Below are 16,986 nucleotides of genomic sequence, written 5' to 3' on the forward strand. Positions count from 1 at the left end.
ACTAGTGGGAGATTCTAGAACAGGAAAAAGGAGAAATAAAGGTATTTCTTCTCTCCATTTGGCTGCTAGTGGCCTCTTGGAGACTTGCCGTGCTTCCTTTATGATCCCAGCTCTCTCAGGGCAATGCCTCCTTCCTACCTTCTACCTCAGGTGGCTCCAGCTTCTAAAGTCTGGTAACCTTCCTCCTCCCATTGTCCCATCACACCTACAGGTGGTAGTGGTATCTTCCTCTTGCTAATCTCTGGGTCACCTAATCAACTCCTATTTATCATTTTGGCTACTCTAACACACTTATAGCTAATTCCCCATATTAACATCCTCTCTTTAACTACCTGGGGTAGATTCTGTTTTCCTTGCTTGACCCTGATGTAGAGAATGCCAAGTGGTAACAGTGCAAAGTCAGCTTCCACTGGAGGAATTGAGACTGCCTTCTTTACTTAATCTAGTGTTCCCTGACAACGCCAAGATTTGTCACTGCTTGTTTCATCCCATATTCTTTATCCCACATAGCTTCCTTGCTTAATATCTCAACTTTGATGGGATATTTGGAAAAGTACATGAGATTTGGAGCAGGCTGTTTCCTAGCTCGATGACCTGAGAAAATTTTTTCAGGTCTCAGATTTCTGCCCTCAAAATGATCATTGCCTGTCCTGATAAACTCAACTAATATAGTAGATGTGGAATCACTTTATAAATTATATAACTTTATTTAATAACGAGGTAGATAAGGTGCTTTACAAATTTGTCCAAATGTGCACATTAGAATGTTTCATCAGGGATGTTTTAATAAGCAATACTTCTTTCTAAGAGGACTGACTCCTCAAGAATACTAAGGGTAGGGATTATAGTTAGGTTACCAAAATCGGAAAAGACCCATACAAGGTATCTGAAGAACAGCTAGGGAAGATTGGGTGCCTGACTTGGATCTCAAATAACTTGAAGTAGATAAGTGGTCATAAACAAGCTGCTCCAGACTAAATGGGTACAGAGAAGATTCATTTTTAGTTCAACATAGGATTCCGGGTTATTCTCAGTGTACTTTGCACTTGGCAGGTTTTGTTTGCCTGAGTGGTATATCAAGAACTCTAAAATAAAGTAAACAAGAACTCATTTTTCTGAGGGACTTTATACCTCTTTAGAAAACATTACATACAGTTAAGCCAAATTCTTAAAAATGAACATATGTGCAATCAAAAGAATCTTGGAATGGAAGACAGAAAAGTGATGGCCCAGTGTAAGAGTTGGCTAATGTTGCAGTAAAGCCTTGGGAAAAAGCACCTCAAAACTCAGTGGCTTACAGCGACGAATATTTATTTTTTCTCATTCTTGAGTCCACGGGTTGCCTAGAGCCCTGCTGGTCTGGGCTCCAGACTGCAAGTTGGGTTCAGATCTGTTTCACAGGTCTTCTCATCATTCTCTTGGGTCAGTGGCTACTCCTGGTATATACTTTTGGCAAATGACAGGAGTGCAAGAGGGTAAGAAGAAACATGTAATACATATTGACATCTTGGGCCAGAATAGTCAACTGACACTTCAGTTTGACATGATCAAATTTAGCACAAATCAAACAGGGGAATACACTCTCTCACTCCAATGGATGGTATCATGGGTCTCTGAAAAGAACATAGAAATGTAATTCTAACAAAGGGAAGGCATGAAGACTTATGGATAAAGATTCAAACTACCACACCTTGTTTTAAATCTAGGATTTTAGCAAAGCTAGACCTTCTTTTTTATGTAAAGATAAGAGGAAATTGAGTTTGGCCATATCTAATGTCCGGTCCAATTCTTCATTAATTTAGAATGAGTGACAAATTAGTTCCTATGATTCGTACACCTTCATGTTATATAACAACTTTATTTCAGAGAACAAGTATTTTAAAGGATTTTTATCACAAATTTACATGCCCAGATGATATTAATTAAATATGAATCATTTTCATGTGAATACTAATAGAGTCTTGAAAAAAACATTTACTTAGAAACATTTGTTATCCAATTAATTTGATTTATTACATATAGCCCCTATTTTGATCAACTAGACATGCCACTATTTCAGATGGCCCTGCACTCCAATTTGTTCCCACTTTCAAGGGCTGATAGTACAGAAATTCCTGCTTGTTCTTCTCCTCAAGAGACAGCCAGGCCTGGCAACAATACTCAGATCCTTGTATGAGGTCAGGGCATCTGGTTTCCAGTTCTGGCTCTGCCATCTAACAGCCATGTGACTCTGGACAAATTGCTGGTTTTGTGCCTTTCTTCCTCTGCAAAATGAGGAGGAGTCACAGCTGAACCACTTCAGTCAGAGGATTAGAGAAATGATCAAAGAAGATTCCATGTGTAAAAGCACTTTGACAGACTAAGGCCGGAAGAGTTTCATCATGAGGGCATGTTTTAACTGGTTTTATTATTACTGAGGTATAGTAAGGCCACTAGAATAGGATACAATGGCTTTTGAAAAGATGGTTAATTGCACTCACAGATCCCAAGAAAAGGAATACATGTCATGTCCCTGGGGAGGTGGGTAGGAGAGGGCACATGGGGAATCATTGGTGCAGTCATGAGGCAGAGGGACAAGGGTGAACATCGGGCAAGCTCCTTTGTTGTGGTTTCCATGGGAAGGACCAGGTTAGGTAGAGCGTGCAGATTTAGGGTTGGCTAGTTTGAATAATTTCAGCAGGCTCTGGGCATAGGGGCTATCCCTAGCTGCCCATCACCTGGACCTGGGGTGTTTAGGGCAAGTATATAGTGCTACAGAGTGTGAGAGCCCCATAAGAGGGTGATTGGAGTATAAACTCTGGATTGGATGGTTTGTATTTAAAAGTGTACCCCCAGGGGACAGATTCCTACTGACGATTGAAGATGATGAGGGAGGCAGGAGCCCAAGGCAAGGTAACTCAGGCATGTTATCAGGACAAGATGTGTTCAGTATAGGCATGCAGGGAAGATATTAAAGAATCAAGTTCACAGAAGCTGGAAACATGGTTAATATTGGGCATCATTGCTGTATCCTTTCTACAGTAATCTCCCAGAGCATTCAACTTGTTTGCATGGTTGAGGACATGGGAATTATGTCACTCTAACCTATATCTTCAGAGGGCTTCTCCAGCTATCTAATAACCATTCTTAAAAGGCAATCACCCACCTATACATCTGATAACTGGCAAAAAGTAATTATCTGAAAATAATTTTTAATGGAGCTATATTTTTCATCTTAGATACATAAGAAAAATAACTTTAAAAGCTGGAGAGGGGAGAAAACCCTTCATAATCATATATTTTCCACAGAGAAGCCTTTCTGTGGAGGTGGCACAAAGAATCCATAGTTGAAGAGCAAAGCTGTGGTAATGAGGCCAGTGTATGAACTTGGGGAGAAATGGAATCTAGATTCTAGCTTAAATTTAGCCATAACATGGCAAAGTGGTTTAGTAAATACTACTTGTGTTGCTCATCTCTTTACAAATCCTTCTATAGTTGTCTTTGGCTTCACAATATAGTCCAAACAACTTGAAATAATGTCGAAGTCATTTTGTAAACTCCCCAACCACCATACCAGTTTACCAAAACGCTCATTATTTTCTTTACATTTCAGACTTCAGCCAAGAAGAGTTCTAACATGACTCTGTAGTTCCCCAAAAATGCCACGGTCTTGTTACCAAGCAATAGCTCATCTCCCAGTGTACTTACAAGACGACACATGGCACACCAGATTTGAGAAAAGAAAAGCCTTCATTGCAAGGTCGACAAACAAGGAGACAGGAGGCAAGGCCCTCAAATCTGTCTCTGCTGTCCAAGGTTTGGGGTAAAGTTTAAGGGATTAGGGAGGGGTGGCTGGTATGTGAAGTGCTGGCAGGAAGAGTTTTGATGAGCAGGTCAAAATTTTCTCTTCTGCGCATGCTCCTGGCTGGCTCACTGTCCATGAAAAACAGTCTTAAACTTCTGTTGTTAAGATGAGGTCAGTTATGGGAGGTTACCAGGAAAAGTACAGTAATCAAGGATAAAATTGTTACTCAGATTAAGCCATTGCCTTCTCCACTGATAACAGTTTCTAGAGATTTAGAGTCATCTCTCTCTTCCTGGCACAGAAAAGAAGACACCCTTACAAATGGAGATTTCTTTTACAAATGTAAATTTCCCTTACAAAGGGTAAGTTCTACTAGGTTTTCAGAGCTTTTCCTGTGTCTGCTGTTTCTTGATAATCATCAGCTCAAAATAATCCTTACGTCAAAGAGGCATATTTCGGGGTAGCAAATTCTGTTCCTGGTCCTGTGGTTACACTCTCTCCTGACACTTGCTTTCTGAGGCTTGCAATGAACTTCCTTCTTTTTTGTTCCTCTGCTCACCCTCCCAACTTGACTTAGAGTCCTACTGATTCTTGGGGTCTGAGCTTAGTTGCCCCTTCTTTGACAAGCCATTTTTGATCTTCCACTTTAAAGTTGGGTTGTTGTGTGATCTAATGGACTAGATGTATAACACCCATGAACTGAGGTTTGACTGTCTGCTTGCTAATCTCCCTCTGCAAATAGTCTTCAAGTTCCACGACATTAAACTCTGTTTTTAATCACTGCTTAGTCTCAAATATCAAAACCTTGAACCTGGCATTGCCGGAGTACGAATAGTATCATTCACTCCAAAACAACTTGCTGGATCCTGGAGCTGGGCTAAATACCTCTGCTCTGTGTTCCCAAATTTTGTAGTTGTTTCTCTTTCATTAAATTTATTTTAGTACTAATGTTTATGCAGGTGTCTCCCCCATTACACTTTAAATTTTTTAAGGACAAAACTGAATAATTCATCTTTGTGTCTCTAATTTCAAATAAGTGGTACAATTTAGGTACTCAGAAATTGTACCTGCTATGATTGTTATTATCATTGTTATGATACATGTTTTTGAATAAATGGATGAATAAATGAACAAACAAATGCAATACAGAACATGATAGGATCTGAAGCAGGAGTGATAATGGAGGCAGATATTGAAATACATGTTGTGCTTTCCTCACAGGATTTTTGTTTCCAAGTATCAAGATAAAATAAAATTGTTCAGAAAAATCACCAAAAGAAAATAAGGTAAACAAGGCGTTATTATGAAAACCATTGAGATAAAGTGAAAGTATATAACTTGTGTCAGTATTCACTAGATCTCACAATTTAGATTGTGCCTGTTGATAAAGTATGGAAGTTTAATCATCTTTTTTTTTTGAAAGATATTTATGTTTACTGATTGTTTATTTCCTGCGATGATAATGATACCAAGGCGTTGATGTCAAGGTAATGATGTCTACAGCCATCATGAGGACAAAAGGTCTGATGTCAAGGGATCATGTATAGCACTGGATGGCTGGAGGCTGGTTTTCATGATGAAATAAAAAGCGCATAGTTGGAAAGGATTGTTTTACAATAGTGTTTGGCTTTATCCAATAGCCTCATGCAAAAGAACTGACGAGATTCCAGGAGGAATGTTTTCTACTACTTCTCCAAAAGGGCAACTGTGGCCAGCTGAAGTCTGAGATTCCTTTCCAAGAGAGAAAAAGTCATTTGTTGTATGTCAAATATCCAGCTAACAGTACAAATATGTGGGAAAATAGCTCATAGACTAAGAATTACAGTGATGAGTAAATGGATAATTTTAAAACACTTCTCAAAGCAAATTTTTAAGGGAGGAAGAGAGCCCAGGACACTTGGCAGGTGCCCTCCCAGGACCAAGATCTTCACCCGTCGATGCTTGAATTTCACTGCTGGATGAGAGTGTACTCAACAGGGACGACCTGGCCAGCAGCTTCTCCTCTCCTCACTGCTAACTGCTGCCGCCTCTCTGTTGTCCTCTGCAGTGTCCATCTGGCAGCACCTCACTCTCCTTCAGTCACCACTCAGGACAGAGCTATGGCATGTGCAATCCTCTGTGTAGGATGAGGATGTGGGTGAGGGCATGGCAAAAGAAGAAAGACTGAAGAAAAAGCCAGTTCCCAAATCTAAATGGAACAAAATTCACATTGTTTTTTTAAGACTGTTCTTTTGGTTACCTTAAATTTCAAGGCAGAAAAAAAAGAAGGCACATTTCTGGTTTTCCTCTTGTCATTACTTCAGGGCATTAACCCACTTTGAACTCAGTCTATTAGATGAGCTGGTTCCACACCCAAGAGGCATTATTATCACCAAGTTCAAAAGTGTTCAACATATGGACATCATCAAAACCCAAACTGACATTATGTTCCTCATTTCTAGTAAACGATTAAAGAAATCTAATCAAGACACATGCCTGTGTCAGGGGCTAGGCAATACACCATTTAATGTACCATTGAGTTGTGTGCAGAGCTTGCAAGACTCCACAAACTCATTTTAATTTTACACAGACAAATTGAAAGACCCAGTATCTTCATTAGGGTGCAGCTCCCATTTAAAAACAACAACAACAACAACCCATGAAGTCATGATGGAAAATAGAAGCTACATCTTCAAATCACATCCATGTTGGCATTTCACAACTGTAGCCTGATTGTATTGTTAATTAATTCTTGAAATGCACAGTAAGCCAAAGGGACATTTCGAGAAGAGTACTTGTCATTTAATTAGTAAATTAAGTCTTTTTTTTAATCTCAAATGTTTCTCTATTTAATTAGTATGTACTATAGGCCAAAATCTCATACCAGCTGGGTATTTTCAGGATAAATGGCTTTGCTTATATCTTTCATTCATCAAGCCAGTAACTTTTCAGAAAGAGGTTGAGCTTGGGTGGTAGGAAGGCGAAGGAATAAGAAGATCAGAACAGAGTGTTTGTTGTGGAGAATCATAGATTTCTGGGAGAGAAGAGGAGGAAATTTCTATTTCAAGATGCTACCCTGACATCTATAACACAGAAAAGTACAGCTGAAGGAGTTTTAGGGCACATTGAGTTCAATACTCTTTTCCTTAGAATAAAGTTTTGGGGCTGAGAGAAGTTAAGTGACACATCAGAAGCCATACACCTAGTTAAGGAGAATGGCCTGAACTGCTGTCTGGGATTCCTGGCTTCAAATATAAGGCGTTTCAAATGTCCATGTGCTCATGAAAATGTGTGCAAAGCGTAACTGTAAGGGTGCATAGTAAAACCAATGGAGTATATGTGAGGAAGCCTTCATGATTTGAATTATATTTTAAAGTCTTGGAATGCTGAGATTTAATGGATTAAGTTTGGCTTTAATGCATTACCAATTAATAATTCGTATCTCTAAATGAAGAATTAGCTTGTTTCATTTCACATTCTGGAAGCGGTTTTGTCATTTGGAGCAAGGTTCCATGAAGGTTTCTTAATATAATACGAGGATATGTCAGCTCAGTCTTGACTCATTTGTGCGGTGTCTTTATTTTCTTCTTAATTAAACACAGAAACTGCTGATTTAGGAACAAAAATAGAATCTGATGAAGTCTGAATTTCTTCCCAGAAATTGTTTTGCTTTTACCTCCAGATGTCAAAAGTGACACATGAGTACAGCTCATATGGAGGAAGGGTCAAACAGCTGCCTCTGCCCTTCCAAGAAGCCAACCTTGGGCTGGAGAAGATCACTGATTACCCACCTGTTGGCCCCAGATATAAGGGCTACAATCCAGGAGGTCATGTGATGAAATGGCTCCAGTCAAGTGGTTGCCTGAGCTATCCTGACCCCCCCATGAGAATGGGTAAGGAGCAATAAAGGAGCTGAATATAAATTAGTCAATTAAACAAGTACTAATGACTACAAACTACTCAAAAAGCTTGGTAGGCTAAATACAAGATACTTTCCTAAAGGATTTGGGATAAAGATTAATTTTAATCCCAAAGTAATTAATGTAGGATAAAGATTTCATATATGCATAAAAATTCAATAAAATAATTAAAAAATTATGTGTACTAAATGACTCATGAGTGAGTATAATGTAAGGGCTCAAGAATGGAGAGCATTGTCAGGTTATGGAAATAGAAGGCCATGTGGAGACAGGCAAGAGTCAAGCCTTGCAAGTTGGTTCACTCTTACCACCCGCAGAAATGTGGGCCTCATTATTTCAATCCTTACTACCTGCTCATCTGAATTTTGGCCAATGGCCTCCTTATGGTTTGTGCAAGCTTGTCATTTATGTCTTTACTTGCTGAGGCCTCCAATTTCAGCCTACTGGAGTCATCCCTTTCCTAGGGCCATATTTTTCCTAACTGCATGCCCTGAGCCCAGTCCTATGGCTCAAACTAGTGTCCAGGTCATCTCCAGTTTGACTTATCCCACTCCCAAGCCAATGACACCCATATAGATGCTGGTACTGACTATGAGTGAGTTGCAAAGATACTGCTTTTGCTGCTTTCAAGTTCCTACAGAAGTTATGGCTAGCCTTACAATGCATTGTCCAATATAATTTCTTTTTTAACCTGAGTATCAATTGTCTCCATTTTGAGGCAACTATTTGCTGTAAATATGCCTTTAGTAATGTGGTTGTAAGCTGTGGGGGTAGGGGAAGCGTTCTCTAATCCTATGATTAGCTCTCCCTCTTTTAGTGAGCCTGCGCCTCCTACTGTGACCTTACCAAGTGTTTCTCAGTTTTATTCCTACCCTCCCACACACCCTTGGGTGGAGCAGGATGGCTGAAGTTGGGTATTTCACTTCCCTCAGGTCAGCTAGGCTCGGGTTAATTGGTTTCTCTTGAGAGCAGCCCTTTGTTAAGAACAGAATGCTTCGGAATATTTAAAAACGATTCCTTTCCTCTACTCCTGCCTGGGGGAAGAGAGCAGATTTTTGTTTGATATTTACTGTAGAACTTGGTTGAGCTTCTGGAGGTAAATCTCACAATGTCGTGTGGGGTCCCTTTTGACTGGATCCCCCTGGTGCTTTTAGCTTTCAGAGCTGTCTGCACTGAACCTCGGCAATTCATCAATTACAGTTCGGGTTTTCCTACCCTGGCCCTGGTTCCCGCCATGGTTTCCGCTGATAAGTCTCTGCTCTGGGAAGCCATAACTCCATCTATTCTCCTCTGTTGCTCCAATTTTGGCAGCACAGTCTGCCTTGTGTCCTCCTCTCTCTTACAAATCAAGGAAGAATTGTTGATTTTTTTAGTCTGTTCCCCTTTTAACTTGTTTTTAGGACAGAATGGAGACTTCCAAGCTCCTTACATATGGGCCAGACACCAGGAGTTTGGATAGTATTTGAAAACAGATTGTTCTCATAATTATTTTAAACATGCCCCCTGTGAGCTTCTTTATCCAATTAGTGTTATTTCTTAATAAAAGAGTTTTAACCGAGGTGAACTTCTGATTAAAATGTCAGAGATTCTAAAGTGGTTCGATCGGAATCAATGAGATTATTAAATAGAAAGCTTAGTGTAAAGCTGAGTTGTGCTTTCAAAGCTTCTCAGCTTTTATCATTTGCTGAGGAGTCCTGGGGTCACTTTTTGTATTGTTGTTGATGTGTCAGGCGAAGTACAGACTGGATTTTGATTTTGAACACAACTCAGGGCTCAATTCTCTTCTCCAGTAACTACTGCTAGGTTCTTACAGGTAGGCTCTTTATAACCTCCAAGCTTCCTTGTTTCCATCTATAAATGAAGGTAATGATACCTTCATCACTTACATCACAGGATTATTGGGGAAGTAAAATGAGGCAATGCAAAGTGGACTACAAGTGGCTAGGGAGGCCCAGCTTAAATATCACACTCCACCTCTTTTTGGATTATTTTTCTATGGTACATAACACACAGGCCATACACCTGATATTAACAACTACCACATTGCATTATGGTTAATAATGCATCCAGTTCTTTAGTCTTTGAATTTCTGAGCTGCAGAAAAAAAAGAAACTTTATCCCTGTAGCCATATAACATCTGGCATAGTAGTTGGCACATATTTGATGTTCAATAAATGCTTATTGAAGATTTTCCATTACAGGTGATATTTGAGTTGGGTATTGACATTCAAGTAGTAGAAAACCAAGGATAATAGGAATGCATGATAGTCTGCAGAGGCTAAGATATACTGCAAGAGCAAACGACCCCAATATCTTGGTGGTTTACCATCAATTAAAAAAAATAGATTTTTCTCACCCTCAACACAAAGTTTAGTGTAGGTCCCAGTGACTTTCAGGGCAGCTGTCCTATATTTGTTGACTCAGCTTGGATGTCTGTTTGGGCTCATCCCACCTCCTTATAGCTTGCTTTGTAAACTTTACTAGCTTTTTTCCAATTCCTTGAACATTCCAAGCTCATTCCTACCCTAAGGGCTTGCACTTTCTGTTGTGTGGAATGCTCTAACTTTGATCTGCAAGCAGCTAATCCTTCACGTATCTTTGGGCCCAGTTCATGAAGTACCTCTTCAGCAAGGCCATTCATGACAACCCAAATGATCACTCACACACCAGTCTCATATCACCCCATCACTTGATCTTATTAACTTCATAGCATTTATTAATTTTCAATAATATCTTATATGTATATGTATTTGCTTATCTTGTTCATTGTCTCTCATCCTCTCTCCTCTACATTCTAAGACAAGCTCTACAAAGCAGAAGTTTTATCTACTTTGTTCACTGATTTTTCCCCAGCAGCTAGAACAGTACCTGGCACCTAATAAATAATTAACCATTATTTTTTAAGTGAATTAATTGTTTGCAATAGCAAGAAGATATACTAGAGAGTTCTAAAATTACAGAATACCAGGAGGCTTCAAGGGGATGCAAACTTTCTCTGTCAAGGTCCAGATAGTAAATATTTTAGGCTTTGCAGGCCAGATGGTCTCTATCACAACTTTTAACTCTGCACTAAATCTGCCATTATAACTCAAAAGCACCCATAGACAGTATGTCAACATATGGGTGTAAATGTGTTACAACAAATTTTATTTACAAAAACAGGAAGCAGCTGGATTTGGCCTGGGGGCATAGTAAACTGACTCCTGCTTCAGAGCAAGGTGAGGGTCGCCTTGAGAGCACATGCTTATAAGTCAGGCTGCTTGGATTCAAGTGCTGGTTCCTTCCCTAACCTCTGTGAGCCTCAGAATGCTCTTCTGTAAAATGAGGCTACTAATGGAACACATTATACCTCAGAATTAGGTGAGGTTTCACAAAAGCTGCTTAACACAGTGCCTGACACGTAGTAAAATGCAATAAAGCTTCACATTATATTTAAGAATAAGTTCCTATGAAGAGGCTACTACAGTTGATTAAGTGACAAACAATGATGGCAATGGAAATAAGAATGGAGACGAGCAGATGTAATTCAGAATTTTGAGAAGTGAAATCGGTGGTTCCTGGTGACTAAAGCCTGAGTTAATGATAGTGGTATCCTTGTATCATCCATCAGTTCCTTCAGCTTGGAACACCCTCCTGCACTTCTCAGCCTGTGGAAATCCTGTTCATTCTTTAAGAACCAGCTCCAATTCTATACCTTTGAACTGTCTTTCAGATTCCTCCACATAGTTAATCATTTAACTAAACACAATCTAAAGTGTGGGCTCTTTTTATTTCTACTCTCTAATATAGTTAGCCATTTACACGTTTGTCTTCCTCAGTGTATTATAAAACCCTCAAGAGCAGGGATCATTCGTATTGTTGTTATCTGTTTCTTTGTTTTGTCATTGCATTCTCCATTACAGTTGGCACACTGACTTCGTACATATTTCATAAGTTCTTATAGAATGATTGAATGAGATCACAATTGTATGATTTTTTGAAGTACAGAAGTTCAGCTTCCATTAACAGTCCTTGTTAATAAAATATCCACAGACCAAACATTGTGGATCATAAACAATGGTTTGGTAACTTGACTTTTGTTTTATCCCCAACATCTGCTTGCAGTGATGTAGCATCATCTTGGCTGCTCACATGCCGTTCCATTGGGATATGTCTCTCTCCAGGCCCCATACCCCACCCCACAAAACCCCATTGCCTGCCTTATGTGAGACTTGGAACCATAAAAGTAACACAAAGATCCCCTCTTGTGTATGATAATTAATGGGAACAAAATGTCTTGGATGAAATATTACTGGCAAAATGAGGTATAACCAGATGTTGTGTAATGCAAGACTCACCATAAAGTGATGAAGGACTCTACTCTGAGTCAGAGTTTTCTCGAGAAATGTTTATTTTGACAAAAATCAAATGAAAAATAAAAATATATTTTTAAAGACTCTGAATTTCAGGAGATCCGTGGGTTTTTTCACCCAATAGTTTAAAAAGTTTAGATTATAACAGCCAAAACATTGTAGAACAAGTTGCTTTGGTTTTATTTTTTTGTAGAAGAGGAATTTTAAAGAGAGGATTACATCAATAAAGATTATTTTAGCATTTTTTTATCAGTATAAAAATTACTCATACTTTTTTTAGATTGTTTGAAAACTGCAAAGCTGTAAAGACAGAAATAAAATTTGCTGCTAATCTTAATAGCCAAAATTAACCATCGTTAACATTTTTTATATACTTCCTTTCACTCAGTTTGTATGCTTGTATTTCTAACAGAAATTTTTCTCTTTAAGTATTAAAATTACAGGCTTTTTTAGGTATTAAAATTCAGGAAGTTATATTTCCTTGCAACCTTCCACCTCCGAGGCTGAGTCATGAGTCTTATTGTCCTAGGGAAAGAAAGATTGGATTCTACTATGGAAAAAAGAAATCCATGTATCAACTTCCGATGTTAGATTTCTGGAGTCTATTAAAAAAAATCATCATAAAACCTGGCTTTTGGTTTGGACTTTCCTAGGACGCTAGGAAGGAGAAGTCCATAAGGAAAGAGACAGGTTTTCCAAATTTCTGTAGCTACTAATTAACTTATCATGACCTAGACCTGGTGGCACATATCGAAGAGTTCTAATATGTTCCAGGAAAACTCAGGATATAAATTAGAATCATGGACATATTACTTCTTCTGGATCCACTGACTGTGAGAAGAAGGAGAGGGAGCTAGAAGGTTAAAAATGAGCGTTGCAGTCATTGCCAATCCCCAACTTAGGACCAAACTCAAGGGGTTGAGGACAGATAAATGTCATAATATCTAAACTGGTGTGAATGAACTACAGAATATCAGTGTAAGTATTACACTTACCAGGGATTATATGGGAAAGCTAATCAAGAACTGGGATTTTCGCTTGTAGCTGCATCTAACGTAGCACAGAGTATGAAGTGGTGGCAGAAGGCGTTTAGCTATTGAGGCTGAGGCAGGTCCCATCATCCTTGGTTTTGCCTGATATTTTTAAATGATGAAGAAGTTTTATTTGTCCCTTTGTGGATGTATAGGGAAAATAGAAAGACAAGGGATAGACGAGCATCCGTCTAGGGTAAGAAAAAAGAGGTTGCCATGGCTGGTGCATTTATAACTGGAGCAATGTATGGGACCACAGACATCAGTGGTATGACCAGCAGGTTGCCCCAAATAGCAAAAAAGAGCAAGCTGCACCTCATGGGCCACGCTTTTAGAGACCAGTCATTCCAGAGCATGGACCAGTGAAGGTCAGAAGACTCTTCAAGAACATGAAAGCACCTTATTTTCGCATTTCTTTTTATACAATCAGCACCATCTTGGACAAGAACACGTGTGGGAAGAGACAGCATTTATGCCTGACAAATGAGACACTAAAATCTGCCAACTTTAAAGTAAATTATTTTCTTTTTAGTATGGTAGGCCTTGTGAAGGGTTTTATGTTGGTTATAGGAAATAAAGAAACTGCATTTTGTTTGCATATTGTAGTGTGAATAAATTAACTCTGCTATGCATGTGAAATATATATGCAATTTGCAAAATTAAAGATACGTATTCAAAGTTATATACCAATTTTTCACTTATCACTATATCATGAGAATTTTCTATCTTGTAATTATACATGGTAATCAAAATGGCATTTTAATAACTGAATTATATGCAATCATATAGCTGTATTTTGATTTATTAATTTGATTTATTGACAGCCCTTACCCCTAGGTTGTACCCTTAGGATATAATTATGTTTTGCCAAAATAATGAGTCTATAAACATGTTTGTGTATAAATATTTGCCCAGTTGTTGATTCTTTTATTAAAGGTAGAGTCCCGTGAGAAGGATAAGGAGGAATCCTCAGGGAAAGAGTATGAACATCTTAAATGACTGTTGAAATATGTTGCCAAATTGCTTCCTTGAAAATGTTTAACATTTTAAACTCTTGGAAATAGAACACTAAGGTGCTCATTACACCATACCCCTACCAAAATTAAGAATCTATATATATGTCTTATTTTTCTATAGTTGTCACATAGTAAGCTCCCGTGAATATTGGTTGAATAAAAAAAGCAAGCAACCTCATTGTTACTTTAATCTGCATGTGTTTATTATCAGTAAAATTCTCCATTTTACCCTTTAATGACCTTTTTTTCAGAAAGATTAGCCCTGAGCTAACATCTGTGCCCATCTTCTTGTACTTTGTATGTGGGACACCTTCCATAGCATGGCTTGATAAGCAGTGCATAGGTCCACGTCCAGGATCTGGACTGGCGAAGCGAAGCACTCAAACTTAACTGCTACGCTGGCCCTGACTACTTTCTTTTTTTCTCTTTCCTATTAACCCTGAAATTTTATCGTTCTCTTTCATGCATTCAACTGAGTCCCTTCCTTCTTATACTCATGCCCATTGCTGAGTCTTTGCTCAGATAGAACTTCTTGGTATCTCTTTTCTACAAGTTCAAAATTCTCTTAGAGTGAATTTGAATTCTTGTATTATCTTTATTATTATTATTTTGTGCTTTCACTAGACAATGAGACTTTGTGGTATACTGGCTTTGGATTCAGAAAATCTGGGATGAATCTTTGTTCTGGCACATTCCAACTGTGTGATTTTGAGCAAAACTCTTCTCCTTTCCATGGGTCAGTTAACCCATATGTCAGTAACTCATCTACAACATAGCTATTGATAACTACCTTAATGTTTGTATTCACATGTTAATAAATATCTTGTGAGTGTGTACTATGGGCTAGGCTTTATTCCCGGTAACAGGGATAATTGGTCATTCAACTATCAAAGAGTGTGTATGTAATAAGCTTTGCATGTTGTAGGTAGACAGATGATGCTTAGTGATTGTCAGATGGGCAAAACAAAATGGAAGTATTAATATAATCTCTGAGAAACCACATATTTTATACATTATGTACACTTATGTACCATGTGGATCTTCTGACCACCATTTATAAGGTGTTTCATTTTTCTTGCTTTCTCATTGGCAAAGATATGCTTTGCTGAAGCATTTGTATGCTCTCTCACTGTGAGATTTCCCAGTTTGTGAGACGGTTGACTTATGATTCCACTACCAGGGAAGGAGCAGAATTAACTGACCCAGAAAGAGAGACCCAACCTCTGACTTTGACTTCATTGAGATTGTGTGCTGACTACTCAGGCTGACCAATAACAGATATTTTGTCCATTCAGCTCACGTGTCCCCAGGATGTCTATTTCCAGGCATATCCGAACCCTGATAACTATTTCCCAGAATCTCTCCACCCCTGGAGAGAATAATTTGGAAGTCACAGTCCAGCTTAATGCATTTCTATTTAGGGACCTAATGTCTGGCAAAAAAAAAAAAAAAAAAGTATCTTTATCATTTATTTAATGCATAAATGGTTCTTATTCTTGTCTGATCCCCCAAACCTTGGCAAAGTAAAGGCCATCCATTAATCACTTTGCCCTCAGTGAAGTGCAGCCATCCAGTCTGTGAGGACTGTAGCTTCATCAGCCAAGCATGTGGCCTGACTCCATAAAACTTGGAACTGAAGTCGTGTTAAGGGCATTATAATTGGCATTTGTTGCAGGTACAGATAATGGAATGAAACAAAAAGAGACCATTTCCCCTTAGATGTAGCAACTTTATTAAGGTAGGAATAGCTTTTCGAAGGGGACATACAGATTTGTAGTGGAAGTGGCAGGTCCCAGCATGAGAACCCCTTGGGGCTATTCACTTAGTGCTGACATATCTAAAGTTCTAGTAAGAGGAGTCTGTGTAACCTCAATCTTAGTAAATCTAAAATAGAACTTATTATCTTCCCCGAAGCCAAATTTTCTTACTTCTAGTTCCCATCAACTATGCCATTCTCCAGACTTCAAGCTATGAAGGCTGGGTGGTCTCTGACTTGCACTTCTCTGTCATCTCTGATATTCACTGGTCAGCACATGATTCAAGAATGACAATTTCTCTGCATCCCCCTGCTGTCTCCATCCGTAGCATCTATTTGACTTATGTTGAGAGTACTTCCAATAGCCTTGTTATCTGGTCCTTCAGGCCACAATCATTCCACATATGTTCCCTTTTATAAATAAATTTCCTCAAATGCCCTTGCCCTTCCTCCAGACTTTCACTTCAGAGATAAGACAATTTTTCTAACATTTATGCCATTATTTCTCTTTGGCTCTCAAGGGCAAACACAATTTGGCACCAACTCTCCTGTCTTATTTCCAACTATTTCTCAAAACCTTCCTTTTCCTAGTTAGCCGTTTCCCCTCTCTACCAGCCCTTCACCAATGGATCTTTGCACGTGTTCTTACCACTGGAAGTTCAAATCCAGGTTCCTTCAAATTCCTATTCCAACATTTATTAAAAAGACCAATATTAATTGAGCTACTCCTTTAGCTGGACCCTATTAGACATGTGAGATGTATCATTTGTACCAAGCCTCCTGGGGCTTTCATTTTGAGAACTAAAGATACTGTAAATACATGTGCACAGCCTAGATCTCAATTCTCCATGCTCCTGGGCTCCTTTCCCTAGCTGCTGAAAGCAATGACAGCTGATAGTTCTCAGCTTAGTCTCTCTCCATAACTGCCCTTGGTTGGAAAGAGTGACTTTATCTGAGGTCATGCAGAAGGCTCATGTGCAAAGACTGGTTGATGTAGGGGAAAAACACTCGCTATTAAAAGAGTAAAAGAATATTTTGGATTTAAGGAGGGCCAACTTACCTTCATTTTCAAGTCATTCTGATCATTACTCATAACCCAGCCCAGGAGAGAGCTTGTGGTCCTGGTTATCTATTGCTGTTATGCCATG

This window comes from Equus caballus, chromosome 8 (genome assembly GCF_041296265.1).
Source record: "Equus caballus isolate H_3958 breed thoroughbred chromosome 8, TB-T2T, whole genome shotgun sequence".
Taxonomy (NCBI): Eukaryota; Metazoa; Chordata; class Mammalia; order Perissodactyla; family Equidae; genus Equus; species Equus caballus.